At 28.4% G+C, this 11,647-nt stretch overlaps 1 long non-coding RNA gene across 1 annotated transcript in view; it reads left to right on the forward strand.

Annotated features, from left to right (window-relative positions):
• LOC136038128 (uncharacterized) overlaps positions 1-9,809 on the forward strand; it is a 13,835-nt gene extending 4,026 nt beyond the window's left edge. Inside the window, exon 2 of the long non-coding RNA XR_010620133.1 lies at positions 8,789-9,809. This is a non-coding gene — a long non-coding RNA (uncharacterized LOC136038128). The remainder of the gene's footprint in view (positions 1-8,788) is intronic.
• Positions 9,810-11,647: the final 1,838 nt, after the last annotated feature.

Here is an 11,647-nt window from a genome sequence, read left to right on the forward strand (position 1 = left end):
GTCCCACCTGTGAATAGAGATAGATATGAATATATATGTTTTTAACTACGTAAAACATGCGAATATACAACATTCTTCGCTGTCCCATTGTCTGTGCATATAAATAGATTGTCAGGTTTACTGACTCTTGAACATGCAACATATAATTGTCCATGGGAAAAACAATCCGTATTCAGATCTATATCTCATTATTCTAATGATGTGTCCCTGTGTCCCGGTCGTCATTTATATTCCCTGTGTCCCGGTCGTCATTTGTGTCTCGGTATCCCAGTTTGTAATTTCTCTTTGTCCCAGTCGTCATTTCCCTGTGTCCCGGTGTCCCGGTCGTCATTTGTGTCCCGGTCTGTATATATATATATATATATATATATATATATATATATATATATATATATATATATATATATATATATATATATATATATATATATATATATATAAATAAGTTGTCTGTCTGTGTGTCTGTCTGTCAGATAACGTCATGTTTCTGTGTCGACTGACGTCATGAAGTTAGTTGTCGTCATTTTTGCTATGACGGTGACGTCATTAACGGTATTTAAGACATTTGTTGACGGAAAAATGTTTAATTGTAAAATGACTGAAGAACCTACAATGGCAACAGCCGAGGAAGCTGCTCAAAGAGTTTATGCCAAAAAACTTATTGCTGATAGAGAAAGTAAGAAAAGACAGCGTTCCGAGGAATCACAAGAACGGCAAGAAAACAGGCTTGCAGCTGATAGAGAAAGTAAGAAAAGAAAGCGTGCCGGGGAATCACAAGAACAGCAAGAAAACAGGCTTGCGGCTAAAGAACGCAAAACCGCGCAGTTAGATAAAAATCCACCTGGACAGCGAGAGTCAAAACATATCAAAACTGAAAATGATAGCGATGATGATTGGGTTTGGGATTTTGACTTGGATAAGGTCATCAATGCCTACCAGATTTAAGTTAAAAAAAACAAAGGTTCGTCGATATGTACTTCATAGTGACGCTGAAAAATAAAGAAGAAAAAGAAAACTGAAAAAAGAAAAAAGGTAAAAAACTAAAAAAAAACTAAAAAGAAAAAACACTCAAAGAGAAATTACAGACCGGGACACAAATGACGACCGAGACAGAGGGAATATAAGTGACGACCGGGAACCTCAAAGAGAAATTACAGACTGGGACACCCGGACACAAATCACGACCGGGACACAGGGAATATAAATGACGACCGGGACACAGGGACATAACTACAACGGGGACGCCGGGAGCACAGGCGGGATATATAAATGACGACCGGGACACAGGGATTGTTCGAATAGAAATTACAGACCGGGACACCAGGACACAAATGACGACCGGGACACCGGGACACAGGGAATTTAAATGACGACCGGGACACTCAAAGAGAAATTACAAACTGGGACACCGGGACACAAATGACGACCGGGACACAGGCAATATAAATGACGACCAGGACACAGGTATTTAAGAATATCGTTCAAAGACAAATTTTTAATTGTAAGAAGACCGTTGAAAGAGAAATTTCTAATTGTAAAATGACTGAAGAACCTACAATGGCAACACCCGAGGAAGCTGCTCAAAACGAATGTATTCACGCCGAAGTAGCTGAGTTGGTAAAGCGTTATGTTTCAGGTTCTAGGTCCGAGAGGCTCCAGGTTTGAACCTTGGCTTTAGCATTAATACAAAAGAAGAAAAAAACTAAAAAAGGTAAAAACTACAAAAAAACTAAAAAGAAAATATATATACTAGCTATACTATAACACAGGGAATATAAATGACGACCGGGACACAGGGACACATCATTAGAATAATGAGGTATAGATCTGAATACGGATTGTTTTTCCCATGGACAATTATATGTTGCATGTTCAAGAGTCAGTAAACCTGACAATCTATTTATATGCACAGACAATGGGACAGCGAAGAATGTTGTATATTCGCATGTTTTACGTAGTTAAAAACATATATTTATATCTATCTCTATTCACAGGTGGGACACAGGGACACAACTACAATGGCGCGTAACTAATATGGCGCGTAACGACTTACGCGCGCGGGGGGGGCTAGGGGGCGCGAAGCGCCCCACCAACTAGGTGTTGGGGTGGCGCGAAGCGCCACCCCAACAGCTAGTATATATATATATATATATATATCTACTACATATCTACTACTATATATATCTACACCAACTAGGTGTTGGGGTGGCGCGAAGCGCCACCCTAACAGCTAGTATATATATATATATATATATCTACTAGCTGTTGGGATGGCGCTTCGCGCCACCCCAACACCTAGTTGGTGGGGGCGCTTCGCGCCCCCCCCAAGCCCCCCCACGCGCGTAAGTCGTTACGCGCCATAATAGTTACGCGCCATTGTAGTTGTGTCCCTATGTCCCACCTGTGAATATAGATAGATAGATAGATATATATATATATATATATATATATATATATATATATATATATATATATATATATATATATATATATATATATATATATATATATATATATATATATATATATATATGGTTTTAACTACGTAAAACTTGCGAATATACAACATTCTTTGCTGTCCCATTGTCTTTGCATATAAATAGATTGTCAGGTTTACCGACTCTTGAACATGCAACATATAATGGTCCATGGGAAAACAATCTGTATTCAGATCTATACCTCATGATTCTAATGATTGCCCTTGAGCTTTGTTGATGGTGATTGCTAATCGACCATTCCCTGTCCCTGTGTCCCGGTCGTCATTTATATCCCCCTGTTTCCCCCGGTGTCCCCGTTGTAGTTGTGTCCCTGTGTCCCGGTCGTCATTTATATTCCCTGTGTCCCGGTCGTCATTTGTATCCCGGTGTCCCGGTCTGTATATACATTCGTTTTTTAGTTTTGTTTTTCTCCTTTATTTTTTTCCTTTTTTTTTCTTTTTAGTTTATTTAGATTTTTAGATTTTTTAGTTTTTTTATTAGTTTTTAGTTTTTTTTTTCTTTTTTTTTGTAGTTTTTACCTTCTTTTTAGTTTTGTTAGTTTTTTTTTTACTTATGTCCTGGTCGTCATTTATACTCCCTGTGTCCCGGTGCTTTGTTGATTGCTAATCGAACATTCCTTTTGTCCTGGTCGCTTTCTCTTTGAGTGTCGTCATTTATTTTTTTCTTTTTTAGTTCTTTTAGTTTTTACCTTTTTTAGTTTTTTTTAGTTTTTTAGATGAAAATTTTTTTTAGTTTTTTCCTTTTTTCTTTTTAGTTTTTTATTGGTTTTTACCTTTATTTTAGCTTATTTTTCAGTTTTTTCCTTTTTTTTAGTTTTTTTTATTTTTTTTTAGTTTTTTACCTTTTTTTAGTTTTTTTAGTTTTTTTAGTTTTTTAGCTTTTTTACTTTTTTTATTAGTTTTTAGGTTTTTTTGTAGTTTTTGCCTTTTTTTAGTTTTTTCAGTTTTTTTTAGTTTTTTATTGGTTTTTACCTTTATTTTAGCTTATTTTTCAGTTTTTTCCTTTTTTTTTAGTTTTTTTTAGTTTTTAGTTTTTTTAGTTTTTTTTAGTTTTTAGTTTTTTTAGTTTTTTACCTTTTTTTAGTTTTTTTAGTTTTTTTAGTTTTTTAGCTTTTTTATTTTTTTTATTAGTTTTTAGTTTTTTTGTAGTTTTTGCCTTTTTTTAGTTTTTTTAGTTTTTTGGCTTTTTTATTAGTTTTTAGTTTTTTTTGTAGTTTTTGCCTTTTTTTAGTTTTTTTCTTTTTATTTTTTTTTGTAGTTTTTACCTTCTTTTTAGTTTTGTTAGTTTTTTTTTTACTTATGTCCTGGTCGTCATTTATACTCCCTGTGTCCCGGTGCTTTGTTGATTGCTAATCGAACATTCCTTTTGTCCTGGTCGCTTTCTCTTTGAGTGTCGTCATTTATTTTTTTCTTTTTTAGTTCTTTTAGTTTTTACCTTTTTTAGTTTTTTTTAGTTTTTTAGATGAAATTTTTTTTTTAGTTTTTTCCTTTTTTTCTTTTTAGTTTTTTATTGGTTTTTACCTTTATTTTAGCTTATTTTTCAGTTTTTTCCTTTTTTTAGTTTTTTTTATTTTTTATTTTTTTTAGTTTTTTACCTTTTTTTAGTTTTTTTATTTTTTTTTAGTTTTTTAGCTTTTTTACTTTTTTTATTAGTTTTTAGTTTTTTTTGTAGTTTTTGCCTTTTTTTAGTTTTTTCAGTTTTTTTTTAGTTTTTTATTGATTTTTACCTTTATTTTAGCTTATTTTTCAGTTTTTTCCTTTTTTTTTAGTTTTTTTTAGTTTTTAGTTTTTTTAGTAGTTTTTTACCTTTTTTTAGTTTTTTTATTTTTTTTAGTTTTTTAGCTTTTTTATTTTTTTTATTAGTTTTTAGTTTTTTTTTGTAGTTTTTGCCTTTTTTTAGTTTTTTTTAGTTTTTTAGCTTTTTTATTAGTTTTTAGTTTTTTTTGTAGTTTTTGCCTTTTTTAGTTTTTTTAGTTTTTTAGCTTTTTTATTTTTTTTATTAGTTTTTAGTTTTTTTTGTAGTTTTTGCCTTTTTTTAGTTTTTTCAGTTTTCAGTTTTGTCACCTGATCCAGTTTTTTCAGGTGACGTCACCTGATCCACAGATCCACAGATCCACAGACAACTTATTTTTATATATATAGATATATATAAAAATAAGTTGTTTGTGGGTTATGTCTGTCTGTCTGTCTGTCGAGTGACGTCGTGTTTGTCCGCATATGACGTCTGAATTATTTCACACTAATACAAAAGAAGAAAAAAACTAAAAAAGGCAAAAACTACAAAAAAAAACTAAAAAGAAAAAAAACTAAAAAAACTAAAAAACTAAAAAAAAAACTAAAAAAAGGTAAAAAACTAAAAACTAAAAAAACTGAAAAAACTAAAAAAAGGCAAAAACTACAAAAAAAACTAAAAACTAATAAAAAAACTAAAAAAGCTAAAAAACTAAAAAAACTAAAAAACTAAAAAAACTAAAAAATGGTAAAAAATATAAAAATAAGTTGTTTGTGGGTTATGTCTGTCTGTCGAGTGACGTCGTGTTTGTCCGCATATGACGTCTGAATTATTTCACACTAATACAAAAGAAGAAAAAAAACTAAAAAAGGTAAAAACTACAAAAAAAAAACTAAAAAGAAAAAAAACTAAAAAAACTAAAAAAAAAGGCGAAAACTACAAAAAAAACTAAAAACTAATAAAAAAAAACTAAAAAAGCTAAAAAACCAAAAAACTAAAAAAAGGAAAAAAAAACCAAAAAATCTAAAAACTAAAAAAGAAAAAACTAAAAAAAAGGAAAAAACTGAAAAATAAAAGAGATGTAAAGAAAACTAAAAAATATGAATAAAAATTAAAAAAAATAAAAAAGATAAAAACTACATAAAAAAACTAAAAAGAAAAAACGAAAAAAACCTAAAAAAGCTAAAAAAAAAGGTAAAAACCAATAAAAAAACTAAAAAGAAAAAAAGGAAAAAAAACTAAATTTTTTTTTCATCATATAATATGACGTCTGAATTATTTCATCATATACCAATTCAAAAACGAATGTATTCAAGCCGATGTAGCCGAGTTGATAAGGCGTTATGTTCCAGGTTCTAGGTTCAAGAGGTTCCAGGTTCGAACTTTGGCTTTAGCATTAATATAAAAGAAGCAAAAATCTAAAGGTAAAAACTACAAAAAAAAACTAAAAAGAAAAAAAATTAAAAAAATCTAAAAAAGCTTAAAAACTAAAAAAACTAAAAAAAAAGGTAAAAAAAAGGTAAAAAACAAAAAAAAAGGAAAAAACCATAAAATAAACTAAAAACTAATAAAAAAACTAAAAAAAGTAAAAAAAACTAAAAAAGGTAAAAACTAAAAGAACTAAAAAAGAAAAAAAACTAAAAAAAGGAAAAAAACTGAAAAATAAAGGAGAAAAAGAAAACTAAAAAAATATAAATAAAAATAAAAAAACTAAAAAGATAAAAACTTCAAAAAAAACTAAAAAACCTAAAAAAAAGGTAAAAACCAATAAAAAAAATAAAAAGAAACAAAGGGAAAAAATTAAAAATTTATTTCATCATATACCAATTCAAAAACGAATGTATACCGGGATGACGACCGGGACACAGGGAATATAAATGACGACCGGGACGCAGGGACACAACAACGGTGACGCCGGGGGCACAGGGGGGATATATAAATGACGACGGAGACACAGGCAATGTTCGATTAGCAATCACCATCAACAAAGCTCAAGGGCAATCACTAGAATCATGAGGTATAGATCTGAATATGGATTGTTTTTCCCATGGACAATTATATGTTGCATGTTCAAGAGTCGGTAAACCTGACAATATATTTATATGCACAGACAATGGGGCAGCGAAGAATGTTGTATATTCACAAGTTTTACGTCGTTAAAAACATAAGTTGACTTTGCATCCAGTTGAACTTTATCCTTTTTAATCTTAGACATCGTGACGGATGAAAACTCGGAACAATCTATATATATAAAAATAAGTTGTCTGTGTGTGTGTGGGTCTGTCTGTCGGGTGACGTCATGTTTGTGTGTCGACTGACGTCATGTTTTCAACTGATGAAATTACAGACCGGGACATCGGGACACAAATGACGACCGGGACACCGGCACATAGGGAATATAAATGACGCCACTCAAAGAGAAAGCGACCGGGACAAAAGGAATGTTCGATTAGCAATCAACAAAGCACCGGGACACAAATGACGACCGGGACACTGAGAGTATAAATGACGACCAGGACATAAGTAAAAAAAAAACTAAAAAAACTAAAAAAGAAGGTAAAAACTACAAAAAAAAACTAAAAAGAAAAAAAAACTAAAAACTAATAAAAAAAACTAAAAAATCTAAAAATCTAAATAAACTAAAAAATAAAAAAAATAAAAAAGGAAAAAAATAAAGGAGAAAAACAAAACTAAAAAACGAATGTATATACAGACCGGGACACCGGGATACAAATGACGACCGGGACACAGGGAATATAAATGACGACCGGGACACAGGGACACAACTACAACGGGGACGCCGGGGGGCACAGGGGGATATAAATGACGACCGGGACACCGGGACACAAGGAATATAAATGACGCCCGGGACACTCAAAGATAAATCACAGACTGGGACACCGGGACACAAATGACGACCGGGACACAGGGAATATAAATGACGACCGGGACACAGGGACAAAACTACAAAGGGGACGCCGGGGGCACAGGGGGATATATAAATGACGATGGCGACACAGGGAATGGTCGATTAGCAATCACCATCAACAAAGCTCAAGGGCAATCATTAGAATCATGAGGTATAGATCTGAATACGGATTGTTTTCCCATGGACCATTATATGTTGCATGTTCAAGAGTCGGTAAACCTGACAATCTATTTATATGCACAGACAATGGGACAGCAAAGAATGTTGTATATTCGCAAGTTTTACGTAGTTAAAAACAATAATGTATTTATTTATTTATTATTTATCAACTACAAAAATGTAGTTGTGTCCCTATGTCCCACCTGTGAATATAGATAGATAGATATATATATATATATATATATATATATATATATATATATATATATATATATATATATATATATATATATATATATATATATATATATATATATATATATATATATATATATATATATATATATATATATATATATATATATATATATATATATATATATATATATATATATATATATATATATATATATATATATATATATATATATATATATATATATATATATATATATATATATATATATATATATATATATATATATATATATATATATATATATATATATATATATATATATATATATATATATATATATATATATATATATATATATATATATATATATATATATATATATATATATATATATATATATATATATATATATATATATATATATATATATATATATATATATATATATATATATATATATATATATATATATATATGTATATATATATATATATATATATATATATATATATATATATATATATATATATATATATATATATATCTATCTATATAAAAATCTATCTATCTATCTATATAAAAATAAGTTGTCTGTCTGTCTGTGGATGGATGGATCAGGTGACGTCACCTGAAAAAACTGGATCAGGTGACGTCAAAACTGAAAAAACTAAAAAAAGGCAAAAACTACAAAAAAAACTAAAAACTAATAAAAAAAAAATAAAAAAGCTAAAAAACTAAAAAAACTAAAAAAAGGCAAAAACTACAAAAAAAACTAAAAACTAATAAAAAAGCTAAAAAACTAAAAAAACTAAAAAAAGGCAAAAACTACAAAAAAAACTAAAAACTAATAAAAAAAATAAAAAAGCTAAAAAACTAAAAAAACTAAAAAAACTAAAAAAAGGTAAAAAACTAAAAAAACTAAAAACTAAAAAAAAACTAAAAAAAAGGAAAAAACTGAAAAATAAGCTAAAATAAAGGTAAAAACTAATAAAAAACTAAAAAAAAAACTGAAAAAACTAAAAAAAGGCAAAAACTACAAAAAAAAACTAAAAACTAATAAAAAAAGTAAAAAAGCTAAAAAACTAAAAACACTAAAAAAAATTAAAAAAAAGGTAAAAAACTAAAAAAATAAAAAATAAAAAAAAAACTAAAAAAAAGGAAAAAACTGAAAAATAAGCTAAAATAAAGGTAAAAACCAATAAAAAACTAAAAAGAAAAAAAGGAAAAAACTAAAAAAATTTTCATCTAAAAAACTAAAAAAAACTAAAAAAGGTAAAAACTAAAAGAACTAAAAAAGAAAAAAAATAAATGACGACACTCAAAGAGAAAGCGACCAGGACAAAAGGAATGTTCGATTAGCAATCAACAAAGCACCGGGACACAGGGAGTATAAATGACGACCAGGACATAAGTAAATAAAAAAACTATCTATATATATAAAAATAAATTGTCTGTGGATCTGTGGATCGTGGATAAGGTGACGTCACCTGAAAAAACTGGATCAGGTGACGTCAAAACTGAAAAAACTAAAAAAAGGCAAAAACTACAAAAAAAACTAAAAACTAATAAAAAAAATAAAAAAGCTAAAAAACTAAAAAAACTAAAAAAAGGCAAAAACTACAAAAAAAACTAAAAACTTATAAAAAAGCTAAAAAACTAAAAAAACTAAAAAAAAGGCAAAAACTACAAAAAAAACTAAAAACATAAAAAAAATAAAAAAGCTAAAAAACTAAAAAAACTAAAAAAAGGTAAAAAACTAAAAAAACTAAAAACTAAAAAAAACTAAAAAAAAGGAAAAAACTGAAAAATAAGCTAAAATAAAGGTAAAAACCAATAAAAAACTAAAAAAAAAACTGAAAAAACTAAAAAAAAGGCAAAAACTACAAAAAAACTAAAAACTAATAAAAAAAGTAAAAAAGCTAAAAAACTAAAAAAACTAAAAAAACTAAAAAAACTAAAAAAAGGTAAAAAACTAAAAAAAATAAAAAATAAAAAAAACTAAAAAAAAAAGGAAAAAACTGAAAAATAAGCTAACATAAAGGAAAAAACCAATAAAAAACTAAAAAGAAAAAAAAGGAAAAAACTAAAAAAAATTTTCATCTAAAAAACTAAAAAAAACTAAAAAAGGTAAAAACTAAAAGAACTAAAAAAGAAAAAAATAAATGACGACACTCAAAGAGAAAGCGACCAGGACAAAAGGAATGTTCGATTAGCAATCAACAAAGCACCGGGACACAGGGAGTATAAATGACGACCAGGACATAAGTAAAAAAAAAATTAACAAAACTAAAAAGAAGGTAAAAACTACAAAAAAACTAAAAAGAAAAAAAAACTAAAAACTAATAAAAAAACTAAAAAATCTAAAAATCTAAATAAACTAAAAAAGAAAAAAAAAGGAAAAAAATAAAGGAGAAAAACAAAACTAAAAAACGAATGTATATACAGACCGGTACACCGGGATACAAATGACGACCGGGACACAGGGAATATAAATGACGACCGGGACACAGGGACACAACTACAACGGGGACACCGGGGGAAACAGGGGGATATAAATGACGACCGGGACAAAAAAACTAAAAAGAAAAAAAAACTAAAAACTAATAAAAAAAATAAAAAAGCTAAAAAACTAAAAAAACTAAAAAAAGGCAAAAACTACAAAAAAAACTAAAAACTTATAAAAAAGCTAAAAAACTAAAAAAACTAAAAAAAAGGCAAAAACTACAAAAAAAACTAAAAACATAAAAAAAATAAAATAGCTAAAAAACTAAAAAAACTAAAAAAAGGTAAAAAATTAAAAAAACTAAAAACTAAAAAAAACTAAAAAAAAGGAAAAAACTGAAAAATAAGCTAAAATAAAGGTAAAAACCAATAAAAAACTAAAAAAAAAACTGAAAAAACTAAAAAAAAGGCAAAAACTACAAAAAAACTAAAAACTAATAAAAAAAGTAAAAAAGCTAAAAAACTAAAAAAACTAAAAAAACTAAAAAAACTAAAAAAAGGTAAAAAACTAAAAAAAATAAAAAATAAAAAAAAACTAAAAAAAAAGGAAAAAACTGAAAAATAAGCTAACATAAAGGAAAAAACCAATAAAAAACTAAAAAGAAAAAAAAGGAAAAAACTAAAAAAAATTTTCATCTAAAAAACTAAAAAAAACTAAAAAAGGTAAAAACTAAAAGAACTAAAAAAGAAAAAAATAAATGACGACACTCAAAGAGAAAGCGACCAGGACAAAAGGAATGTTCGATTAGCAATCAACAAAGCACCGGGACACAGGGAGTATAAATGACGACCAGGACATAAGTAAAAAAAAAATTAACAAAACTAAAAAGAAGGTAAAAACTACAAAAAAACTAAAAAGAGAAAAAACTAAAAACTAATAAAAAAACTAAAAAATCTAAAAATCTAAATAAACTAAAAAAGAAAAAAAAAGGAAAAAAATAAAGGAGAAAAACAAAACTAAAAAACGAATGTATATACAGACCGGTACACCGGGATACAAATGACGACCGGGACACAGGGAATATAAATGACGACCGGGACACAGGGACACAACTACAACGGGGACACCGGGGGAAACAGGGGGATATAAATGACGACGGGGACACAGGGAATGTTCGATTAGCAATCACCATCAACAAAGCTCAAGGGGAATCATTAGAATCATGAGGTATAACTAAAATGACGACCGGGACACTCAAAGAGAAATTACAGACTGGGACACCGGGACACAGGGAATATAAATAACGACCGGGACACAGGGACACAACTACAACGGGGACGCCGGGGGGCACAGGGGGGTATATAAATGACGACGGCGACACAGGGAATGGTCGATTAGCAATCACCATCAACTAAGCTCAAGGGCAATCATTAGAATCACAGGGACACAATTACAATGGCGCGTAACTAATATGGCGCGTAACGACTTACGCGCGCGGGGGGGCTTGGGGGGCGCGAAGCGCCTCCACCAACTAGGTGTTGGGGTGGCGCGAAGCCACCCCAATTAAACACTTAGAATTAAAACACTATTTTGACAAATAAAATTAATAAATTGAATAAATATATTTCTTAAAGTTACTTAAATAAATAGTTGAAATAAATAAGTTAAACTACCGTCAAATTTAAGAC

This window comes from Artemia franciscana, chromosome 17 (assembly GCF_032884065.1).
Source record: "Artemia franciscana chromosome 17, ASM3288406v1, whole genome shotgun sequence".
In the NCBI taxonomy this organism is placed as follows: Eukaryota; Metazoa; Arthropoda; class Branchiopoda; order Anostraca; family Artemiidae; genus Artemia; species Artemia franciscana.